The sequence below is a fragment of the Onychomys torridus genome, chromosome 2, assembly GCF_903995425.1.
Source record: "Onychomys torridus chromosome 2, mOncTor1.1, whole genome shotgun sequence".
Classification (NCBI taxonomy): domain Eukaryota; kingdom Metazoa; phylum Chordata; class Mammalia; order Rodentia; family Cricetidae; genus Onychomys; species Onychomys torridus.
The window spans coordinates 5,204,251-5,229,123 of record NC_050444.1 but is presented as its reverse complement, the minus strand read 5'-3'; the positions used below and the strand labels follow the sequence as shown (position 1 = coordinate 5,229,123).

At 38.4% G+C, this 24,873-nt stretch overlaps 1 protein-coding gene and 1 non-coding gene across 2 annotated transcripts in view; one reads left to right on the top strand and one right to left on the bottom strand.

Annotated features, from left to right (window-relative positions):
• Positions 1–24,873, bottom strand: part of Xkr4 (XK related 4) — a 466,651-nt gene that overhangs the window by 275,097 nt on the left and 166,681 nt on the right. The window lies entirely within an intron of this gene.
• On the top strand, positions 12,623–12,702 carry Trnak-cuu. Its single transcript has one exon. It is a non-coding gene; the product is annotated as a tRNA-Lys (tRNA).

Genomic DNA, 24,873 nt, shown 5'->3' with positions numbered 1-24,873 from the left:
ATTAAAACTAACAACACTGTTTTTGTTTTTGTTTGTTTGATTGTTTGTTTGTTTGTTTTTAACAGGTTCTGGATATTGATTATAGTATAAAAGTAACAATTAGGCTGGATATAGTTTAAGAAGAAAAGATAAAACAAACAAAAAAACTCATGGTTTCTTTTCCTCTATGGAAAGAACTTGATATCAGCAGCAATGTTAATGACTCTTTGGCTTACTACTAAACAGAACCTATTTTTAAAAGCCTTTGCATTACCATTGCCCCATGAAGAGTTTCCTCAGCTGCCCATTTCCAGATTCCTATTAGTTGGAGGCCAATTTTAATTCTAAAGCCAGCTTGAAGCTTATTTTGCATGAGCCTAGAGAACAAATGTAAAAGATTTCCAAAGGCCACCTTCCATCAATTTTGAGAATCCTGACAATTTATTTTTATTAGACTTTAGAAAATAAGGGGTTAGGTACAAAGGTACAAAATAAAATATCTTTTTAAACATTGTGGGACCAAGGCTAATACATGCACAAGGATAATAATTCCCTTAGTACACACACACACACACACACACACACACACACACACACACATAGAGGCAGGGGAAAGAGAGAGAGGGAAGAAGAAAGAGGGAGAGAGAGAAAACCTGAATAGCATTTTGATTGTACAACATGTTAAATTTTAATTTAATGAAATGTTAAGTTAAATTCACATGTTTATATTTATTATAATATGAATATAGGTGTTTTGCTTGTATGTATATCTATGCATCACTTGCATGCCTGGTGCCCTTGGAGGCCAGAAGCAGGTGTCAAATGAAAACTCTGTAACTGGAGTTAGAGGTGGTTATGGGCTCCCCATATGGTTGCTACAAATCAAACCCAGTCTCCTGGAAGAATAATCAGTGCTCTTAGTTGCTAAGCTATGTCACCAGCCCCCTGAGTTAGAACGGTAGAGCTGATCAGATCTACTAATGGGCTGACCTAAAATGAAAGTACTTTGGAGAGGGCTTTTCCAAGAAGGAAACTTGGTTCATTGCTTTTCCAAGATCACATGGTTAGTAGTCACCAGTTAGTGCTTCTCTACATTCTCTGTCTGCTGTGGAATAATCCTTTTGTACACTGTGAAGATTTGTCATTGTGATTGGTTTAATAAACAAGCTGGCTTGCTGATAGCTGAATAAGATTAGTCAGGAGAGCCAAACTAAGAATGCAGAGAAAGGGAAGGGAGGAGTCAGGAGTCACCAGCCAGACACAGAAGGAGCAAGAGATAAATGTGCCATGCTGATACTGGTACCACCATGTAGCAGAGCATAAATAGAAATATGGGTTAATTTGAATATATGAGTGAGCTAGTAACAAGCCTGAGCTATTGACAAAGCATGTATAATTTATATTAAGCCTCCAAGTCAATTGTTTGGGAAGTGGCTTCTGGGTATTTGGGAATAGAGGAGACAAATGTCCGACTACATATGACGCCCAATGTAGGGCTGAAATTTCTACATAAAACCTGACAAAGCTTAAAAAAGGGATCATAAACACAAAAAAAATGGGGTAAAACTTGGTTTCTTGGTAACCAATTTTTCTTGTGTAGGTTCTGTTTGCTAGCAGCAAGCAGAGGTGAGGCTTCTTTAAGAGATGGCTTCCTGACTCAGTGTTAGTGGCAAAAGCCATCTCATTATTTTCAGAAGTCTTACTACCAAACACTTATATGGTGTTTATGAGAAGCTGGTGACACGCTACTGGGTGGCGGCCTGGACCTAGAAACTTCCCAGAATTCGAGCAGTAAACAGGTCTCCCAGAGCTGGCAGTAAATGTATCTCCACCATGAGACTAGCCTCTTAGGGAGTCTAGAGGGAAGAGCCAGCACCAGGAAACCATGATCTAAGTTACAGAACAAGTAGGGTTTTTGTTTTTTGGTTTTTTTTTTTTTTTGTTTGTTTGTTTGTTTTTTGTTTTTTGTTTTTTTTTGGTCATGCAGATAGAAAAGTTTACAGATGCACAATAAAGACAGATTCAGACTAAAGACTCTCTAAACAGGTCACAGTGTGTACTGTGGATATTGCTCTGTATGCTGTGAATGTGTTGCTCTGATTGGTTAATAAATAAAGTGCTGTTTGGCCAGTAGCCAGGCAGGAAGTATAAGTGGGACAAAGAGAGAGGAGAATTTTGGGAACAGGAAGGCTGAGTCAGGAGTTGCCAGCCAGACATAGAGGAAGCAAGATATAAAGTTACTGGTAAGCCATAAGTCACATGGCAAGGTGTAGATTTATCAAAATGGTTTAATTTAAGATGTAAGAGCTAGCAAGAAGCCTGAGCCATTAGACCAAACAGTTTTAATTAATATAAGCCTCTGTGTGTTTACTTGGGTTTAAGTGGCTGTAGGACTGGTGGGTGAGAGAGAAATGTCCTGACCACAGGCCAGGTGGGACACAGGAAAACTTCAACTACAAGTGTGTTTAAAAATATATGCAGGCTTGGGAGAGAAAAGAAAAAGGGTAGAGAAAGTCCTTAAAAGAGAACTAGAATAATAAAAAAATAATAAGTCACATAAAGATGGAAAATACACAAAGAGTCTGGATACTGTATGTTATTGCATTGTCTTTAAATTTTTGGCTACTACTGAACAAATGATAACTGCTGAGAGGTATTTGATTATAAAACTGCTAGATTAAACCTGCCTATATATTGTAAAAATATCTTGACTTCAAAATTTAAATCAGAAGATATGTTACTTTGACAAAGAGGTTCTGCTTCTATTTCTACATAAAACAAGAGGCTGTGGATTTATGCTGGGTTAAGAAAAATCATATTTTATCAAGGAAGACCCCCTGAAAAATCTCTAATGGGAATGGATGGCCCAGATGATCCAATGTTTCAGAGTGCCTCTGTTGCAGTTTCCTCTGAGTTTTGCATCCAGAACAGCTTCAAGGTTGCTGCCTGAGATGATCTAGCCTCATAAACTATTGCAATCAGGACTTGACCAAAATCTTAAATTTTCTCAGGGTCCCCCCCAAAGATTGCCAGTGCAGGAAGTAGTCTAGAGAACTATACCTACAATTTGAAAAATAAATTATGAATGTTTGTCATTGTTTAGAAAAGGTGAATTACAAGTTGTTATTGGTAATGGTCAGAAAAAAAAGCTAAACAATGGGGATTAGATTCAGGAGTCTTGTTCTGAGAAGAAAAAGGGGAACACTCCTACACTATTGGTGGGAAAGCAAACTTGTATATCCACTTTGGAAATCAATATGGTGCTTTCTAAGAAAATTGGGAATCAACCTCCCCCAAGACCCAGCTTGCTGTGGATATCACACTGTATAAATAAAATGCTGATTGGCCAGTAGCCAGGCAGGAAGTAAAGGCGGGACAAGCAGAGAAGAGGATTGTGGGAGGTAGAAGGCTGGAGAGGGACACCGCCAGCCACCGCCATGAAAAGCAACATGTAAAGAACTCTGGTAAGCCACAAGCCATGTGGCAAAGTATAGACTAACAGAAATGGGTTAATTTAAGATAGAAGAAGTAGATAACAAGAAGCCTGCCACAGCCATACAGTTTCTAAACAATGTAATTTCTGTGTGCTTTCTTGGTTGGGTCTGAGCGACTGTGGGACTGGCGGGTAAGAGAGATTTGTCCTGACTCTGGGCCAGGCAGGAAAACTCTAACTACACCAGCTTACCACTCTTGGGCATATACCCAAGGAATGCTCAATTATACCACAAGGACACATGCCCAACTAACTATGTTCATAGCCACATTATTTATAATAGGCAGAACCTGGAAATAACCTAGATGCTCTTCAACTTAAGAATGGATTAAAAAAAATGTGGTACATATACACAATGGAGTACTACTCAGCAGAGAAAAACAATGACATCATGAGGTTTGCATGCAAATGGATGGAACTAGAAAAAAAATCATCCTCAGTGAGGTAACCCAGACTCAGAAAGACAAACATGGTATGTGCTCACTCATAAGTGGATACTAGATGTAAAGCAAAGGACAACCAGACTGCAACTCACAACTCCAGAGAGGTAACCTAGTAAAAAGGACCCTAAGAAAGACACAGGGATCACCCAGCAACAGAGAAATGGATGAAATCTATATGAGCAAACTGGGGGTGAAGGGGATAATGAAGGGCAAGGGATGGGGGAAAGAGAGCTTAGGGGAGTGGGAGATCCCAGCTAGATCAAGAATAGAGAGAGAGAACAAGGAAAGAGACAACATGATAAATGAAGACCCCATGGGAATAGGAAGAAGCAGAGTGCTAGAGAGGTTCCAAGAAATCCACAAAGATACCTCCACTATAGACTACTGGCAATGGTTGAGAGAAAGCCTGAATTGACCTACTCTGGTGATTGGATGGCCGAACACCCTAATTGTCATGATAGAATTCTCATCCAGTGACTGATAGAAGCAGATGCAGAGATCCATGGCCAAACCCCAGGTAGAGCTCCAGGAGTCCAACCAGCAAGAGAAAGGAGGGATTACATGAGCAAGAGATATGGAGACCATGATGGAAAAAGCACAGTGACAAATAGCCAAACTAGCAGAAACACATGGACTCTGAACCAATAGCTGAGGAGCCCCCATGGAACTGGGCCAGGCCTTCTGGTTAAGTGAGACAGTTGATTAGCTTGAACTGTTTAGGAGGCCCCCAGGCAGTGGGACCGGGACCCCTCTTTGGTTCATGAGCTGCCTTTTTGGAACTTAGGGCCTATGCTCAGCCTTGGCGCAGGGAGGAGGGGAATGGACCTGCCTCAACTGAATCTACCAGGCCTGGCCGAATCCTCAGGGGAGACCTTGCCTTGGAGGAGGTGGGAATGGGGTTGGATTGGGAGGGAAGGCTGGGAGTGGGTGGGAGGAGGGAGGACAGGAGAATCCATGGCTGATATGTAAAATTAAACTAATTATAAAATAAAAATATTTATTTAAAAAAGAAATGATAGTATAAAAGGGTAGATTATTATCTATTTTAACCCCCAAAACCACATATTAATTTTACATAGTTTACATTAGTATGGATTTTAATTTATTGATACAAATTTAAAGTTGACTTTGTGAACCTGTATGCATATTTCTAGTCTTGTTTAGGGTGTTATGTTTATACAGCTAATTTAAAAATGTAATATATAATTAAGAAATATAGATTAATAGTCATCTATAACAGCAAATGTAGCTGAAGTTTTCTCTGGCCCTGTCCAGCCCTACAGACCTTGCAGCCACTTATAAAGTAATCGCTCAGAAGCTTATATTAATTAAAACTGCTTGGCCATTAGCTTAGACCCACCACTGACTAGCTCTTACACTTAAACTCAGCCCATTTTTGTTAATCTATATGTTGCCATGTGTTCCATGGCTTTACCTGTGTGCCATTAAATGCTGCTCCCTGGACAGTGGGTTGGCATCTACTGACTCAGCCTTCCATTTCCCAAAATTCTTGTCTGTTTATCCCACCTATACTTCCTGCCTGGCTGTCGGCCAATCAGCATTTTATTTATCAACCAATCATAGCAACACATTCACAGCACACAGAGCAGTATCACCCACCAGTATACCCTTTTCTTTCTATTTAAAAGGAAGGTTTTAACTTCAACATAGTAAAATTACATATAACAAAACAATTATCTAGCAAGAATTACAGTTACAATATCTACTTATTAAATATTAAATAGATATTAAATATCTATTTATATTTGGCAAATTCAAAGAAAATATTCTATTTATCCTATATTTGTGAGTCTAAAGCTTCATATGCAATTTATCTTTTATCATAACCAAGGAAAATTATAACTATCTAGTCTTCAACTATATCAAAGACCCCAGAAGGATACAATATTACCCAAGTAAGCAGGAAGAACTTTGCAAGCAACTTCCAAAAATCCAGAATGTCAGAGACAGCTGCCTGCCTGGACAGTTATCCAAAGTTCTTCTGTAACTTTAGGGCATCCATTCTTCAGCCAACAGGCCTAGAGTCTCTCAGTTGCTTCTGTCTGTGTTCTGTAGAATATCTGGCAGTTTCTTCTGCAAAGCAGGAACCTGAAAGACCATTTTGCCTTGCAAAGTTCAATGGTCACCTTCCTGTGGGTCCTGCATGTCCAGTGGATACAACATTTTGTTAAGCAGTACAGGCAAGAACAGTTTCTTGCCCAAATGTATATTTTTGTCAAGAAGAAGATAAACTCCATATGCAGTGTCTTTGATGCCCATCCTCCTCTTTGAAGTAATTTGGTCCTGCCAGGAGCAGATGTCTCACTGTCCAGAAAGTCTAAGTTTTTAAAACATTTTAAATGCCATAATCTGTAGTTCTTTGAAGTGTTGGAAGATAATCTATTGATCTGAAATATATCTATGTATACCTAGAAAATTAAACTAATATGACTATAAGTTTGATTATCATAGATGATTAACTATTTATCTGTTTTTCTTAATGATACATTATAATTTTAAATGAGTTGCATACACATAATACCTTATACAAGAGTAAAAATATACATACAGTATAACAAAATTAACTTTAAATTTATATCAATAAACTAAAATTTATAGTAATATAAAATATTTTTAAAGAAGTTGTTGCTCTTTAAAAGTAGGTTCAATAATCTACTCTTTCATCCTATCTATATCCTATATTTCTATATCATATCCTCCTTTCTTTTTTAAGAAAGAGATTGACTATGACAAATAATTTGTAACCAAAAATGTAAACAAAGACAAACATCCATAATCCATTTTTTTTAGGGAATATGGGCATAGTTTTCTAAGCTACTTCTTAGATCCTGGGAAAAAAAAAGAATTATGGTCAAGTCCTAACTGAAATAGTCTGTGAGGCTGCATTTTCTGAGCTAGTTGCCTTGAAGTTGATTTTGGATGTTGGATGATCTGGGCCATGGTATCATCAGAGACCTTTCAGGGGGTGTTGGCTGGTCAAACCTGGTGTATCTTAATCTGGAACAAATCCATAGCCTCTTCCTTTCTGTGGAAAAAAAAGCAGAGCCTCTTTTCCAAATCAACATATCCTTACATCCAAATTTTGAATTCAAGGTACCTTTAAATTATACATATTGGTTTAACTGAGCAGCCTTTACAATCAAATGTCTTTCTGCAATTAAAAATCTCAAAGACACACAATCCAGATTATCTGTGTAATATCCATCTTTATGTGGCTTGTTTTTTATATTAACTTTACTGTATCTTTAAAGACTATTTTTTAAAACTATGTTTTTGTATAACTGTCTATATTTATTTTCTTTTCTCTTCCAAGACTACATACATTTTTACACACACTGTAAACCATTAAAAATCTTATTCCATCTGAATCTGTTTTATTGTGTAACTATTGCTTTAAACTGCAGTGGCTAATACTGAAGCAGAAGCCTTGGCTGCTGACACTGCTGATTTCAGTTTGCCAACATGGTGGAGGTAATTCACCTCTATTTCAGGGGGCCATGCTCTGCTGACTCTGGGTGGCGATGGGTCCATGCTCCATCTAGCATTGTGTATCCCAGAAACCTTTTTTTTTAAACTAGAAAATGTTAAATCTGCCATGCAGTGCTCTGTGATGATTGGATATTCCACTTATAGTTGTATTAGTTAGGTTTTCAAAGTCATAAAGATATATATTTTAGATAGATAGGCAATCTTCAAATACTTTAAGAACCTACAGAATATGGCATTTAAAATGTTTTAAGAACTTGGATTTTTCTTGACAGTGAGATAAGTCTGCTCTTGGCAGCACCAATTATTTCAAAGAGGATGATGGGCATTGAAGAAACTCCATATGGAGTTTGTTTTCTTTATGGTAAAAGCTAGCCTTGTGGACAAAGAAACTGCATTACCTCAAATGATGACAGTTACTGTCTAAACTGGACCAGCAGGATGCAAGAAAGGTAACTGTTGAACTTTGCCAAGACAAGGTAGGACAGTCCTGCAAATTTGCCTGCTTCACAGGAAAGTCAGTCAGATATGCTAGGCCTGTAGGCCAGAGTTGGATTCTCCAATGTTGCAGAGAAACTTTGGGTGACTGTCCAGGCTTCCTGATGTCCCTGTCATTAGGTAATATTTCATCCTTCTGGAGTCTTTGATGGAGTTGAAGACTAGATAGTCATAGTTATAATTTTCTCAGTTATGATGAAAGGGTAAATTAGATATAAAATTTTAGACTAATCAAGAAAAGATAGGTAATTAAGTATTTTCTCTAAATTTGCCAAATACCAATAGACAGGATATTGTAACTGTGATTTTTTTAACTTAATAACTGTTTTTATTGTATATAATTTACTATGTTAAATTAAAACATTTTTTATTAAACAAAAAGGGGGAAATGCTGTGGAATAATCCTTTTGTACACTGTGAATATTTGTCACTGTGATTGGTTTAATAAAGGAGCTGACTGGCCAATAGATGAACAGGATGAAGTTAGGTAGGAAAGCCAAGCTGAGAATTCTGGGAAGGAGAAGCCAGATGCAGAGGGAGCAGGAGATGAATATGCTATGCTATGTGGCAAAGCATAAATAGAAATATGTGTTAATTTAAATGTAAGAGTTAACTAGTAACAAGCCTGAGCTATCAACCAAGAATTATAAGTAATATTCAGCCTTTGAGTGGTTATTTGGGACTGGGCAGTCTAGTCAGGAACCATTTTTCTACCTCTGTCTACTATTTGTCCCCATGTATCTTTCTCTCCTCTCCTTTTCCTTTCACTGTTATATGATTTCTCTAACATCTTATCTTTCAGGTAGGATAATAGAAATATTAAGTAATCTCTTTTCACCAAATAATTTAAGTATCACTAAAGAAACCCAGATCTGTGATATTTATTTACTGGTTCAGCTGATGTCACAATGGTTAGTAGAGCAGATAGGGAACACCAGGAAGACCAGAAGCAAATTGTAAAAATGGTGGGGTGCATAATCAGCTGGAAAATTTGGGTTATATCATGAAGTTAGAAGGAAGATGAACAGATTCAGTGTGTCTTTTATATATTCATTCTGGATCTGTTGTACGTGTTGATGTGGCAGTTGTAAGTACATGCACAGTCCTGCAGGATTAACATTCTAGGAGAGGAGAAATGTAAGCAAGGAACTAGGTAAAGCAGAGAATCCTAGACACTGAAGGGCACTAAAGGGACATATGGGGAAGGGCAGGGCATTGGATTTTTTCCTGCACTGAAGGTGTATATGTATGAATGCCCATGTGTTTTCTGAAACTTTAGATGGAATGGCTAGAATGGGGAATCACAGAAGCACTATTTGAATATAGGGACAAAGGGAATTAGGTTCAATTATGTTTAAGAGTAGATTCCTATTTCTAAGTGTCAGACAGCCTGTTAGAATCCAGATTTATTAATTAGTATTTGTATTCTGCTCTGCACTGAAATGTTCAATAAAAACGATCAAATGGGAAGATCAATAGGGCTAATAATTTACAGCCTTGCTGTGCAGAAGCCTTGCAGGAGAAAAGCTACTTTCTCAACTTCCCGGACACTTCATCTTCACCCACCAAGTGGGATTCCTCAAACATTTAAAATCATGCTTCCATGGCTTTGAAGAGTAGGCTGTGAAAACAAACCCTGGCCTCATTTATTTCATAACAGATCTGTTACTGTGGCAGTATTCATTCAAATACTACATTTAAGAAAGAGTAAACCAACTTGTGTATCATGTCTAAAAACTGCACAGCACTAAGAGCCTAACATACAGCATATTATTTAATCTTTTCAATTGGAACTCAGCAGTCTCATCACCATTTCATATATTAAAGCCAAAAGTTAGAAAAATTAATATTCTAAAAGGACCTGAATCCTGAGTCAGGCATCTGAATCCCTAGGGTTTATTCTCAGCCACACTGCAGTCAGACATTCTTTCTATGGATGCAATAGCATTAAAGGATGCACAGCTGCAAGGGTACTTGGTCAACATTACCTCCATCTCTTCCCTCCTGGTTCACTGCAGCAGTGAGTGAAATTGCTTAAAGAGTATAATTCTCCCAAATGTGAGTGCTTTGGTGAGCAGAGTCCCAGAAACTTACTAGACTTAGTCCCTCCCAGAAGCCAGTGGATCCTTATAGTGAAAAGCTCAAGTAATGTGGCCATCAACCTGCAGGGAGATCCTTGTGTTCACATAAGTATTGTTAATACCATAAAAGAACATGTGAGATCAGTCAAACGGTCAGTGAATCTGCTCAGTGTTCCAGACAGTCTTGACTCTGATTTAGAACAACAATGAAGATATATGAACACAAGAAGGGTTTGTAGTGACTCCAAACCTCTAATGTAATTCAGAGTTCAAAGGAGCAAAGGAGCTGTTGGTTTTCCTGTAATCCTATTAGAATTAAGTTGAAATCAAATGTTCTTTTAAAATGTGAATGTCAGTTCCTTCTGTGCATCAAAATGGGGAAGAGGTCGGGAAAGACCAAGGAAGAAAGAAAATATTTAGAGAGGCTGATGAAGATGTCAACAAGACAGGAGAGGCCCTTGTCCCCTGGTGCCCATATCTCTGCACACAAAAGAACTTAGTAAATTCTTCAGATGAAGCTCAGAACCTCAGAATTCTTCAGATAAATCACTTATTATTTCTTAGAATCTACATGAAAGTCAGCTGTGCTTTTAGGTTATGTCTGACCCCAGCTATGAATCTATTTCTATAAAATGTAGGTCCTACCATATGGAGTACAATGCCAGACATGTGAAACCTCCCCTGCTGAAGCTCCTTTTTAGAAAGGTTATTCCCATCTCTCTAAGCAGTCTGGAAAAAACTTACTTCTCTATGTCCCAAATAAAGCCCTGAAAAGCCATAAGGAGATCTTTTCATGGGTAAAATTTGTCATTGAAATTATAATGAACAGATTGCATTGCCCCAAGACTCATACTAGGGGAATGAATCAATCCTTTCTCTAAGTACAGCCAGGTAGGATTCAGAAAGCAAAATGAGTGACAGCCTATGCTGGGGAAAACCCCAAACATGTAACACCAAGGAGAATGAGGGTCAAACCTGCAAGCTAAGAAGCAAGCCACTATATAATGTAACCTCATTTATTAATTTCTCTATGGCAGCTAATTTATGACCTCCTTAAACTGAAACACAGAGTCTTTTCATAACAAATGGAGATTAAATAACTTCTGTTCTTATAGCTTTCATTCAGTGGTTCATTCTTATGTCTGATTATGAATCTTGTGCATATAAAGTATATAACTATAATTATGTAACATTATTCTTTACAGTTGCTCATTCATTCATTCAACAAACATACACTGATTTTCGCTTTTCATTATACACACCATTATAATTGATGAGACTCTAAAGATTAAACATTCAGTATCTGCCCTCAGGAATGTTATAGTAAAAGTTGTGGTGGTTAGTGTTAGTGGTCTACCTGACAAAATCTAGAATCCCTTGAGAAAGGAGTCTCAGTGAGTCACTGTCTAGATTAGCTTAGCCAGCTAACATGTTTGTAGAAGATTGTCCTGCTTAGTGGTAAAGACCCATCTACCACGAGAGAAACCATTCCCTAGGAAGTGTATTATGTCACTTTTTCTGACTTCAGATAATAAAGATATAGCCCTATGTACGAGGGATTGTATGGTAACTGATAGCGGTTGTTAATATATAACCCTTCACTATTTTCTTCAATTGCTACATGCCTTGAGTGTTCATAAATGGACCAAGTAGAGTTATAAGCAGTTAATATATCATGTCTTCAGTTCTTCCTACAGGCACTGCAAAGTAAAATCATTCATTAAAGGTCACACAGCTACAAAAATATCAAACAAAGTCTGTTAAATTTAAAGAGCAAGACTTTCACTATCTAGAGGAAGGCAAAACTACATAGGTCAGTTTCTCAATGAAGTTCAGCAGTGCCTGAGGTACAGGTATCCACTGTGGAAGTTTTGAAGAATAATTAAGCAAAGAGTCTCTCTTGGCTCCTGAAAGCTTGTGTTGGCTATCATTTATGACATTCACTATTGTAGGCTATTACTTCAGAAACACAACTTGCTGTTACAATAAGTACTTTCATTTGAGGAGCGACTATGACATGGAAAAACAGTAGGAGGAGGAGTCTTAGTCAGGAAATGTTCAGCCAGTAAATAAGACTACTGAGATGTCTAGGAGATCCAATCCTTGGTTGAGGGCACAGTGGTAGAATGACTGACTGACTTCAGAAAGCACTTGGCTCTCAGGGCTCATGAGTTCAGTTTGGCATAATCTTTCCAGTCTGCAGGTAAAACCTGAGCCCCTAACAAATGCCTAATGGCTCTATGCTGTAATATAGTCTATGGACAATTATGGTGTTGGTGATTTCTTTAGCAAATCATAAACATTGTTTTGCGTTCTAGCAAAGAATAGCTGCTCTTATGAAGCTCTATGGCAAGGCATCGAATGGTGGAATTGACAGATCCATGGGCATTGCCTGAATGAAGAGAAGCCCCCTGAAGTTTTGCTTCCTTTTATAACCTTTGAGCTGTGACACACTCTGACAACTGTAGACAAGAGTAATGCACTGATGATTTGATTGGGATAAGCTGTTACTGTGTATCTAAAATTTGTTCAGAATTATTCTGGTAGGCACTGTATGGGTGAGTAATAACTTTTCCTATTTGGAGAGGAAAACAATGACTCTGATAGCAGAAAGCATAACTGCCTAACTATCGGCTAGCTCAGTCGGTAGAGCATGAGACTCTTAATCTCAGGGTCGTGGGTTCGAGCCCCACGTTGGGCGCCAGATATTGGTGAAATTATTAAGGCCACTCCACATAGTTAAAAGGGAAGTTTATTTTGTGGGGTAACTTACAAATGAAGGGGTAGTTCGCAGAGTCTGGCAAAGGTATAGGGTAGTCCGGAGGCGTTCACTGGAGAACTCTGCTCGGTCCACCTCTCGCGTCCCGCGTCCCGGAACCAAGAGAGTGAGTCCTTCCTGATCCTTCGTCTTCCGCTTCCTCCTCTGCCCCGCCTTGTGGGTGTGACCATTACCGAAGCCTCAGTGGGGGTTGGAACTTCCAGGCCAATGCTGGGATGCCTATCCACTACACCTAACCATGTCTTCTTAGAATCACAGAGTAAGAAAGAAAGGCTTGATGGAAAAATTTTATCAGCTTAAAAACTTCACCCCGTGTAGTGTCACGCATTGGTGAAGGGAAGGGTGTAGTGGGTAGCCATTCCAGCCTTGGCCTGGAAGTTCCAACCCCAACTGAGGCTTAGGTAATGGTCATGCCTACAAGGCGGGGTTGAGAGAGGACGCTGAAGACGCAGGATCAAAAGGAGAGGCCTCTCTTGGTTCCAGGACCCTGGATGCTGGAGGCAGACCAAGCAGAGTTCTCCAGAGAATGCCGCCCAACTGCGCCATACCTTTCCCAGACCCAGCAACCTATCCCTTCATTTGTAAGCTACCTCACAAAATAAACCTCCCTTTTAACTACATGGAGTGGCCTTAATAATTTCACCAATAGAAGGGTAAGACCAAGCAGAAATAGCGTGTGTGTGTGTGTGTGTGTGTGTGTGTGTGTGTGTGTGTATTGATCAGTAAACATAAGCTTTTAGAAAGCTTGGCCAAACCAATATCATGTCGTAAATATAATAAAGTCCCTTTTGTCCTGGGCTTTGATTTTTTTTAGAATAAGAAATGACTGCTGCTTGCATGAAGGATAATCTGAAGACTAGCTGTTAAGATCTTGGAATAGTTAGGTTGTCTTGGAAAACAAACACCATATTAATGTGCTGGCCTTTGGGTTTTCATAGAGGCTAGTCTGAAAAAAAAAATCCAGAAACCAGTCTACTGTGACTTAAATTCTAACTATATAAGTAAGCCTGCTAAAAACTGTCAATGAAAATTACCCACAAGTGTAGTATAAAAATAAAAAGAATAAATAAAATGAATAAATAAATAAAAAGATAAAAAGAATCTAATCTATCAACTCAGGCCTACAGTATGGTAGAATACCACCACTGACTTTCATTTGGTACCCACCAGAAAGAGAAGTTTTAGTGGTGGTTTTCAGCTTCCATAGAGTCAAGGAAGGAAGGAAGTCATTATACAGGAAGGAACAGTATAGTTTAGAAGCTAAAATAAGGTAACAGAAAGATTCCATTTTCTGCAAATAGATTCTGTTTCAGTTTGCAGAACTCCTGAACACTTAAAATCACGCACACTTACTTGATTCTTGTTCTCTGTTCTTGACTTTTCCTACCCCCATTTGCTTCTTTGTATCATATTCTAGTTGCTCTGATTTTAGGAAACCTGGAGTCAGGATGACTTCACCCTCTTCTATACTTCACCTAAATTTAGTATGAGACAGGCTAAGCCAGAGGCAGGGAACTCCAGAAATAGCTGCACTCTCCTGTGCTCTCGGCTCTTCCTCAATTTGACCCACACTCCCTTCACCATGTTATCTACTGCAGGACTCTGAGAACCTTGAATAAGCTGAATTCTAGTTCCTCACCATTTCTGTGACCCTGGAAATCCTTCTGGGAAGGATATCCTGCACAAGGGCCCATTAGCAAGCAATAACCAACAAACTTTCTGACATAATCAACACAAGAATATTTTTACTTTTATATGCCCTTAAGGCAGCTCACCCTTGTCTATTTATGCCTAAGAATGCGACCAGGTGAATCTTCAGAAATTGCAGAGCATGCTGATGATCTGCCTATGGAAATTATTCAGATCATCTATCCTATTTACACACTCTCCCCAGCCAGCTATTCCTGCCTTCAGAAGTATGCCAATATCTGCTTGTTTTCAAACACAGGCAGCCAAAATAGTCCTTGCCTTTTAGGGTGCATATGTGATAGTGAATGGTTTATACAATTTCACATCTGCACTTCAAGTTTTGAGTAAGAGGTTTAAGCAGATATTGCCACTATGCTATCAAGAACTTAACCAAAACCAAGCCATCACTGCCATCAGCAAATTGCTTTTCACATGCTCAGTGTGCAGTTGCTGCCACTGAAGGGTCCTCCATCGTAACAACTGGGACATGATCTGAATGGAGCATTCCACAAATGAACATGATTTAAATCTGTTGGCCAAGGTATGACATTTTTTACAAAGGTTTATCCAGTCTAGCCCAACATAGGACAAACTTTTGGAGGAAGGTGCCACTTGTATAGAAATCCAAGAATCTGGTATTCATGGGGTTGACAGTAGAATGTGTTTTGAAAAATGATTGGCTTCAGCAATAATGACAAATAGCATGAACCTATAATATGAAAACTTGCCAGATTTTGGAGGGAGGTGTCCTTGAGGACAAGAAGGGCAAGATGCTTCTTCTAGAGACTGACATACTGTCCTGCCTGAGATCTGTGAAGTCCCTACAGTAACGTGAATGTTCACTAACACTGCTGCAGTTGAGAAGAAGCATGGAAACAAGAGAATGAGAACACATGGACTCCACTCATTCTTATCCTCCAATCCTATAGTGTTAAATCAAATAAGGGATATGGGCTTGATGCACAGATTACAGATTTATTCCTAACACTTTCTAGATAAAAAACCTGAGCCAGGCAGTGATGGCATATGCCTTTAATTCCAGAACTCGAGAGGCAGAGGTTGGCAGATCTCTGTGAGATCCAGGCTACAGAGTGAGTTCCAGAAAAGGCGCAAAGCCACACAGTGAAACCCTATCTTGAAAAACAAAACAAAACAAAATCTGAGCTTTTATTCACCATGATTCTAGATCTAAAGAAAAAGCTACTTCCTGTCTCTCAAAGCTAGATGGGTCTGTAGAATGTATTCTCATGTAGACCCACACCTAATTATCTCACTTGGTACTATTATATTTACAGACAGTTAATAGACAGACAGTTGTGGCAGTGAAAAATTCCTACATCAAGCTGAAGAGAAGCTGCTACTGCTTACATGAAATTTGAAATCCATTATCCCTGTTTGACTCAGTGGCTGAAAAGTTATCCCTGAATCCAACATTCCTAATCCTAATGCACAAAGGTCTAGAGTATAACTCAAAAGTAATAACAGTGAAGTTACAAGCAAGAGAAAATAATAACCTCATTGCCTACATCCATACCTACATCCATTCCTATACTTGTCCCTGTCCTGAGTGGGTCTCCAGCATTGCAGAATGTGCTGCATAGAAATTTTGTAGAGTCTGTGTACATGGAATGTCTGTGATGGCCATAGAAAATGACAATTCCCCTTTTTTTCAACAAGCCAAATAAAAGTGTTTGGATGGTGTTAAGGTAAAGATTCACTTAGTGTTTGAATTATTCAAAAAATGAGGGAACATTTAGTACATACTAAGTAGCATTTCATCTCTGATTTTAATTGGGCATCTTAAAACTGTTATTGACATTGATGTAACATTTTTCAATGTCAAATTAGATGATGATCAGCCAAAGAACACCAGAGATAGCAGAAAGTACAGATGTAAGATTATGTTTATTTAAGAATATTTTCAATTGAGGAGAGTTCACAGTTGGGGCCAAGTATAATATGTGGAACAAACTGAAAATAAGACATAGGTAGGGCCTAGGCAAGGGCATTTGAGATGTCCTGAACAGAGAAAAAATAGTCTCTGCTAAAGCCTTAAGTTAGGCCAAGGACAGTATTAGAACACTCAGAAATGGAATGTGAGAAATAAGTAAACTACTGTGGGATGTTCTGTGTGTTAAATGTGTTGCTCTGATTGGTTAATAAATAAAACACTGATTGGCCAGTAGCCAGCCAGGCCAGAATTATAGGCAGGACAAGGAGAGAGGAGAATTCTGGGAAGTGGAAGGCTGAGTCAGGGAGACACTGCCAGCCACCATGATGAGAAGCAACGTGTTAAGATACCAGTAAGCCACAAGCTACATGGCAAGTTATAGACTGATAGAAATGGGTTAATTTAAGATATAAAAACAGATAGCAAGAAGCCAGCCATGGCCATACAGTTTGTAAGCAATATAAGTCTCTATGTGCTTATTCAGTTGAGTCTGAGCAGCTGTGGGACTGGTGGATGACAGAGATTTGTCCTGACTGTAGGCCAGGCAGGATTGGAGAAAATTCCTGCTACAGTAAACAAATAAAGAAAATTGTATGGTATTTGAATATGTTTAAAATAAGCATGTCATTTCTCCTTGTTGTTGCTGGTAAAGAAATAATTTGATGTTTTAACCTTATATGTGGAATCTAATCTGATATAGCTCTTTTGATTGTGTGCATAACATCCTTCAGATGCCTTTGAAGTTCATATTTATTATGTAAGACTTTCTAATATAGTTCCCCTGAGATACTGTTTATAAAATTGTAATAAACTAAATTTTTTACACACACACACACACACACACACACACACACACACACATGTATATAAAGATCATTAAGATTTTAATGTATATGAAAATGTTTATACCATCTGCTAGTACTAAGAGAAATGGCTTATATAAAAATTTTCATGTAAGTTCCTTGCTTCAAAGGAATTTAAAAAGTACAGTGAGGCTACTGAAGTTTGTAGTTTCCTGCCACACCTATACGTAAGAATTCCTTTAATCCATTAATGCTATTTAACAACATGCAATTATATACACAAAAGAAAATAGTCAATATAGATATGCAAATTATAAGAGCTACACATTAATTCTGTAGATAACCCTGCATTGGCTTGTGGCTATACATCATAGGTTGATCATAAATAAATCTTTGCATTTGCTATTTATATAGGTTTTCCTACATATTTATGATGCATTTTCAACTGACATGTAGCAGGATAAGTTGTCAAATGCTTGGAAAAAGTATAGTCTACTATTTCAGAAGTCCACAGCTTAAGATCTGATGGCAATTTGACATGTTGTTACAAGGATCACATGAAGCATGCACTTGGGTCAGGAACAGAGTCCTGATGGAAGAAGCATTGGCTCACTGCTGTTTGACTCATGAGGTAAACTGGGCATCCAGAGAGTCTACAAGGAGGCCACTTGATACCACATCAAGGTAACTACTTTGGCTGTGCTCACCTTAAGTCCAGGAAGTCATTGAACAGGGCAGAGAATGACACTGCCTGGAAATGAAGGCACAAACACCCACGAAGCTACAGCAACAGGAGGAAACAGTCAGTGTTTGCTCTGGCTCCAGTGATGATTGGTCTTTGGGGTTTGGATTGTTCTATGTTTGTGCATTTTCAAGACAGAGCCTCACTTTGTAGATTAAGCTGGCACAGAATTTATTCCATAACCCATTTAGGACTCAAACTCATCACATCCCTCCTGCTTCATCCTTCTGAGTGCTGAGGTTATAAAATCTAGTCATCAGGCTTGACCTTTGACTTTAGATTCTAGCTTTTCATAAATTTTGATTATATTTATACTCCTGAATTATATAAGACATGCTGTTGAAGAATCTTCTTGTATAATTTTTCTTTGTTTTGATTTGGCTCAAATAACCTGGAGTGTGTTATATTTTCTTATACCACAATAATTTCTGGACAAAGTATGAGCCTTATAACCAGAGATTCTCTCTTTTTAATACAGTTAAGAACCATACTTAGCAGTCGGAAAGGATTGCTGATTGAACTGAAACTGATGAGAGAGAGACAGAGAGACAAATAGAGAGACAGAGAGACACACAAAAAGAAATATTGTGCCAAAAAAATCTAAGAGTACTAGACAGCGAGGCTGTCATGTAGCTGGAAGGTTTCCAGTGTCCTGCTTCCCACAGTTGGACAAATCTCTCACCCACAGTCCCACAGCCTCTATAAAATAATCACACAGAGGCCTAATATTATTTATAACTTCTTGGCCATTAGCTCAGGCTTATTACTGACTGGCTCTTACACTTAAATTAACCCATAATTCTTATCTATGTTTAGCTACATGGCTTGGTATCTTTCTCAGTTCTGCCATGACATCTTGCTTCTTCTGTGCCTGGCTGGTGACTCTTGAGTCAGTCCTTCTTCTTCCCAAAATTCTCTTCATCTGCTTGCCTGCCTATACTTCCTGCCTGGCTACTGGCCAATCAGCATTTTATTTATCATCCAATCAGGGCAACACATATTCATAGCATATAGAACGACATCCCACAGCACTGTCATCTTCCTCTGTTAACTCTAGGTTCTAGGTTATCTTTATATCTCCATTGAGATTTGATAATGAAGCAGTACAAGGAAAGGACATATAAGAAGTCCATGTGAGATCACACCATACTAGAATGTTCTGAGCTCTAGGTTTGCCAATCTCTGTCATGGCAGTACTTTTTATATGTCTTTGTTCATTTTGTGTCTTATAGCAAAATACCTAAAGTCAGTTATATTATACCCAAGGTCAGTTACATTATAAGAAAAGTAGTTAATAATTCTGTTGACTAGAAGGCCAGTGCAATGCTTAATATTAATTGTCAACTTGACTATTAGAATCACCCCTTGGTGTTTCCACACCGGCATTTCCAAAGAGATTTAACTGAGAAGACTCATCACGGATGTAGGCAGCGTTATCTATGGTCAGAGGCCAGGAATGCATAAAAGAAAAAAAAAAGCATGGCCTGCTCTGTGATTCCTGGTCTGCTCAGATGTGCATAGTCCTGGTCATATGCTCCTGCTACTGTAAACTCTGCCATGCCTTCACTGTAATGATTGACTGGATCTTCTTAAACCATGAACCACTATATATCATTTTCCTCTTTGATTTTTAATAGGTATTTAGTCTCAGGAAAGAGAAAAGCAGCAAAGTAATCAATGTATCCAAACAGCATGTCTGGTGTTCTGGCAAAGTCTTTCTTGGCATGATAGCAAGGCAGAGAAGTGGAAGAGAAACAGGTACATAGAGAAATTCAGCCTGCAGGAAGGCAGAGGAAACTCTTGGAGACAAACCACACCCAAACCAAGAAGGATCTTTTCAATTAAGAGGAGAAGGAGACAGGATAGAGTCCAGCTTCTAGTAGAAAAGAAAATTTTATCCTACATACAAGTAACACTATGCAGACTAAGTAGAGTGTGTGTGTGTGTGTGTGTGTGTGTGTGTGTGTGTGTGTATGTGTGTGTGTGTATGTGTGTGTGTATGTGTGTGTGTGTATGTGTGTGTGTATGTGTGTGTGTGTGTGTGTGTGTGATAAAATAAAAGAAAAATAAGCCATGAATTTGAAAGAGAATTGGAGAATTGGGGGTTGTATATGACAGGAACTGGAGGAAAGGGAAATGGGCAGATGATGCAATTATATTATAATCTCAAAAATTTCTAAAATACTAGCTGGGTGGTGGTGGCTCATTCCTTTAATCCAAGCACTCAGGAGGCAGAGCCAGGGGGATCTTTGTGAGTTCGAGGCCAGCCTGGTCTCCAAAGCGAGTTCCAGGAAAGGCGCAAAACTACACAGAGAAACCCTGTCTTGAAAAACCAAAATAAAATAAAAGAAAAGAAAATAAATAAAAGAAAATAAAAGAAAAGTTCTAAAATAAAAAGTTTGCCTTACACAAAATAATATTATATTTGAAAATATGCTGTTATGTATATCTGCCTATACAGAAAACTTAAATTATGTATAGCCTAGAAGCTCTGTGAAATATGCAAAACAACAGCAACAAAAAACAAAAACCCTGTGAAGATAAATGAGACAGGGCAAATATATGAGCATTTTGACTAACAGACACCCTATATAAAACAAGGTACTGTTACTGTTATATGTTCTTTTATATACAATGAAATATTCACCACTAAACACTGGCCATGAAGGGAGTAGCCATGTGCATGACAATCTGATTTGGTTGGAATGTCACTAACTGAGTTATGGTGTTACTAGAGGCAACCACAAAGGTGCACTGATGTTAAAGAGCAGACAATTATGTAACAGAAGATAGTTTCTTTGGGGCAGATCAAGCAGCTATTTTGAAAGCATGCATGTTATTGCATGTTTATGGAAAGGAGAGATGAGATACATATTGAAAGCTAGGCTCCACCGATGGATAATAAAAGTCTTAGTGTTCCCAGGTCTACCCACTGGATCCTTGCTAGAGGTAAACAATAGAAGAAATAATGTAAATAGTCCTTATTTAACTGTTAAGCTCAGTGACCCACAAGAGGAAGGAAAGAGGACTGCTTTTGTCATCATGAAATGCAGGAGAGACCTTCTCTGTGGACAGACAGAAAAGAAAGTGAACAGAGACACAAAGGTGGCTGGGAGTCCATCTCCAACTCTGTGAGCATTTGGTTTGTTTCAAGAGAGCATTGGATTCAGAGTTGGAAGACTATTAGAAGTCTATTGGCCCTGTCACGTGGTCATCTGGAGTCCAGCATGGTGTTTAATCACTCTAAACTTCAGTTGTTCCTCATTAAAATGATAATAATGGCTTTTTCTCCAAGTAAGGACTTGTATTAATGCTCATGAAAGTGCTTTCAAAGTTGTTGTCATATTAAACCCATAGACTAAAAAATTCCATTCAAGACATGCGAAAGTGGATGGGAAAACCCAGGAGCCTCAACCCTATGCAAAGAACCACAGGAAACTGAGGAATGCTAAGAGGGTGAGAAATAGTCTTCCCCAGGGTTATCCAATACCAAATAGTCAATCCAGAAAACACACATACATGCAATAGTACACAGACTATGGAAGTTGTATTTATATATTTAGTAATATATACACATATGCATGCAACAGCAATTAATGGAAAAAAAGAGGCTATGAATTTGAAAGAGAGCAAATAATGGTGTATGGGAGGGCTTGAGTGGAGGAAAGAAAAGGAGGAAATGATGTAATTACATTATAATATTAAAATGAAAGAAATAGTAATATATTTATAAAAAATGAAAAAATCCATTTAGAAATTCTTGAGCAAAGTTTGAATCAGAAAGCTTGGGAAGTAGTTTAAGTAGCAGAAAACAAAGGGTTCACTTCTCCACATAGTTCTAGGAAAGCTGCTACATCAGAGTCCCTCCATCTTTAACTATACTTAAGCCTGGATGCCAAGGCTTCATCTGCCAAATGAAGGCACATTTTTGATTTTAGAATATTAATACCATTTCTCTTCTTTTGATTTCAAATATCACAGTGAGGGGAAGAAGAAGCAGCAAATAATTCATTATCATAATGCTCTCCTGAGAAATGCTGTTCCCTCATCCTCATGGCCACATTGTCTACAACCTTCCTCTAAATGGTAAGTTCTCTCTCTCTCTCTCTCTCTCTCTCTGTCTCTCTCTCTGTCTCTCTCTGTGTGTGTGTGTGTGTGTGTGTGTGTGTGTGTGTGTGTGTGTGTGTTTGTGTGTGTGTGTGCATGTGCTTGTGGAGGCCATAGGTTGATATCTGATCTCTTAATTACTCTCCACCTTATTTTTGAAAAGGCCTCTTAAGGAACCAAGAACTCACCAGTTCAGTTAGATTTGCTGGCCAGTAAACCCTCAGGATCTTCCTGGCACTGGCATCGTAGGAATTTACACCACCTCATCTGGCCTTTTATACTGCTGTTGGGCATGTGATTCAAGTTCTCAAGACACAATTATCTCCACAGCCTCTAGATGCTAAGCCATGTCTCCCTCCTTCTTTAGCCTCTTCTCAGACCATCTCAGAGATGATCCTCCAAGAAGTCCAGAGCATAGTAAACACAAAGGAATCTGTAACAGCTCCCACCATTCTCATGTTACAGAAGAGGAAGGTGCAGCTAAAGAGTTGACTGTTTTCAGGAACCACCCAGAGTTGTTGACGAATCTGAAATGGAAGCCATGTCTTTTTGCTTGAGATTCAAGTATGATTTAATGAGATCCTTCTTTTTGATGCACAGAAACCCTATAGAATTCATTCCAGCTTGAAGAACAAAGGGGGATTTGCAGACTTACTAACAATTATATACTTCACAAGGAGAAACCTTTTCCAGGGGTTTGGATGAGGATCCTTTTTTGTTCTACGAGTGCTAAGTCACCAAGCTAATCTGGTCATTTGATATGTCTGTCAGTGTACCTGATCACCAATAGATTAGATTTAGTTGTTCACTCTGAGCCTTGGATTCTCCACCTTTGTTTACATATGGCACCCAGCATTCAGCAACTCCATCTACATAAAACCTGATAGAGCTTTAAAAAAGTTTCTAAAACTGAGCCTAGTGAAACTTCCTAGTTAGTGTCTCTCATATTGCTGTGTTGCGTTCCCTGGCCAAGGTGTGCAACTTGAGCTACAACATGTCAGATTCTCACAGTCTCACACAAGCCACAGTACAGAGTGCAGTGGGCTTAGGACTTTCATTCATACAGACATAAAGGGTTAAGGATACACAATGGGAAAAGATACAGACAAGGAGGCCTGTAGGCAAGTCATGGTATGTTTGAAGGCTGTGTGTGGACTTGAGAGGGAAAAGAGAAAAAATATATACAGCCTTAGATTAAAATATAGATTGAAAATAATAAAATAAAATCCTTGGAAAGGGGAGTAAAGAAATATAAAGGAAATGTGCCACATGGAGATGAAAAAATGCACAGAGTCTGGATTATGTATATTATTGTGTTGTCTTTAAAATTTTTGACTACTGTGAGATGTTCAATTATGGAGGCTGCTAAATTAAACCGTCCATATTTTAAAAATATCTTGACTCCAAATTTTAAGTCAAAAGGTATGCCACTTTGGGGGAAATGCTATGTTTTTGTTTCTGCAGAAAATGAGAGGCTATGGATTCATTCTAGGATAAGGAAAATCAGGTTTGATTGAGGAGGACCCCCTGAAAATCCTGACTACAGACACAGAAAAATAAACCTAAAGTATCTACAAGACAAGTAACATATATTTTACCAGCTCAAACATAAAACAAAAAATTATCTTTGGCTGGCTTATATACAAGACACAGTTTATATTTCTATTAATGCAGATCTGTATGTTACCCTAAAGCTTATGTATTTTCAGTACAAGGGACCAGATGCCAATAAAAATGGCCCAGATGATCCAACATCCAAGACAGCTTCAAAGCTGCTGCTGACTGAGATAATCCAGCCTCACAGAATACTCTAGCCATACTTAACATTTATCCTGATTTTCTCAGCATCCCCCAAAGATTACCAGTGCCCTCCAATCAGCAGGAAGTACTCTAGAAAACTATACCCATAGTCCCAAAATATTAGTTATAAATGTTTGTTTTCACCTCAGGGGGTTGCTTATAAACTGTTATTAGTCATAGTCAGTCTTTTTCTAAAAAAAGGAAAGGAGGATATGATATATAAATGATAGGAAAAAAAGAGTAGTTATTGAATCTAATCCAGAAAGCAACTGTTAATTATAAATATTTTACATTGGTATGGATTTTAGTTTAGTGATATAAATTTAAAGCTAATTTTGTTTTGCTGTAATATTTCTGGAATGGGTTTATTTAAATATAAAAGCTAGTTAATAATAAGGCTGAGCCATCAGCCAAGCACTTATAATTAATATAAGCCTCTGTGTGGTAATTTGGAAAGCATCTGCCAGGTATTTGGGGTTGGGTATCAGAACCAAAGGCCCTGCCTCCATTTGCAATGTATACATATATATACACTCTTCATGTTCAAGTACTGATACATCTGTACATCTGTAAAAAACAGGATATTTATCCTGGGGTGAATCAGAAGCACATTAGAAAATTGCTCTTCTGGACAGTTGTGTTGAAGTGCCAGCTTCCATGGATCTAGAGTGCAGGGTTCCATCTCCAAATGCTGAAGGATGGAGGGGGAGTTTGGACACAAAAGTTCAAAGAAGGTAATCAAAAGATAATTTTGTCAGGAGAGGGGATGGCTAGGTAAATGAATTTGGAAAATTTCCAAACTACTGAATAAGAATGAAGCATTTGTCCTAGGTGAGATTGTTACAATAAGGGCCACAGGGAAAGAATGGACAAAGAAGGAGTAAGATGGACTGAGCAGATGCCAGGGAAGAAGACACACAGGAGCCAGTGCAGGTCAAGCAGCAGGATGCATCCTTGCACTGCAGGGCCAACAGTTAGCACAAATGTGCTGCCAGGCCTAC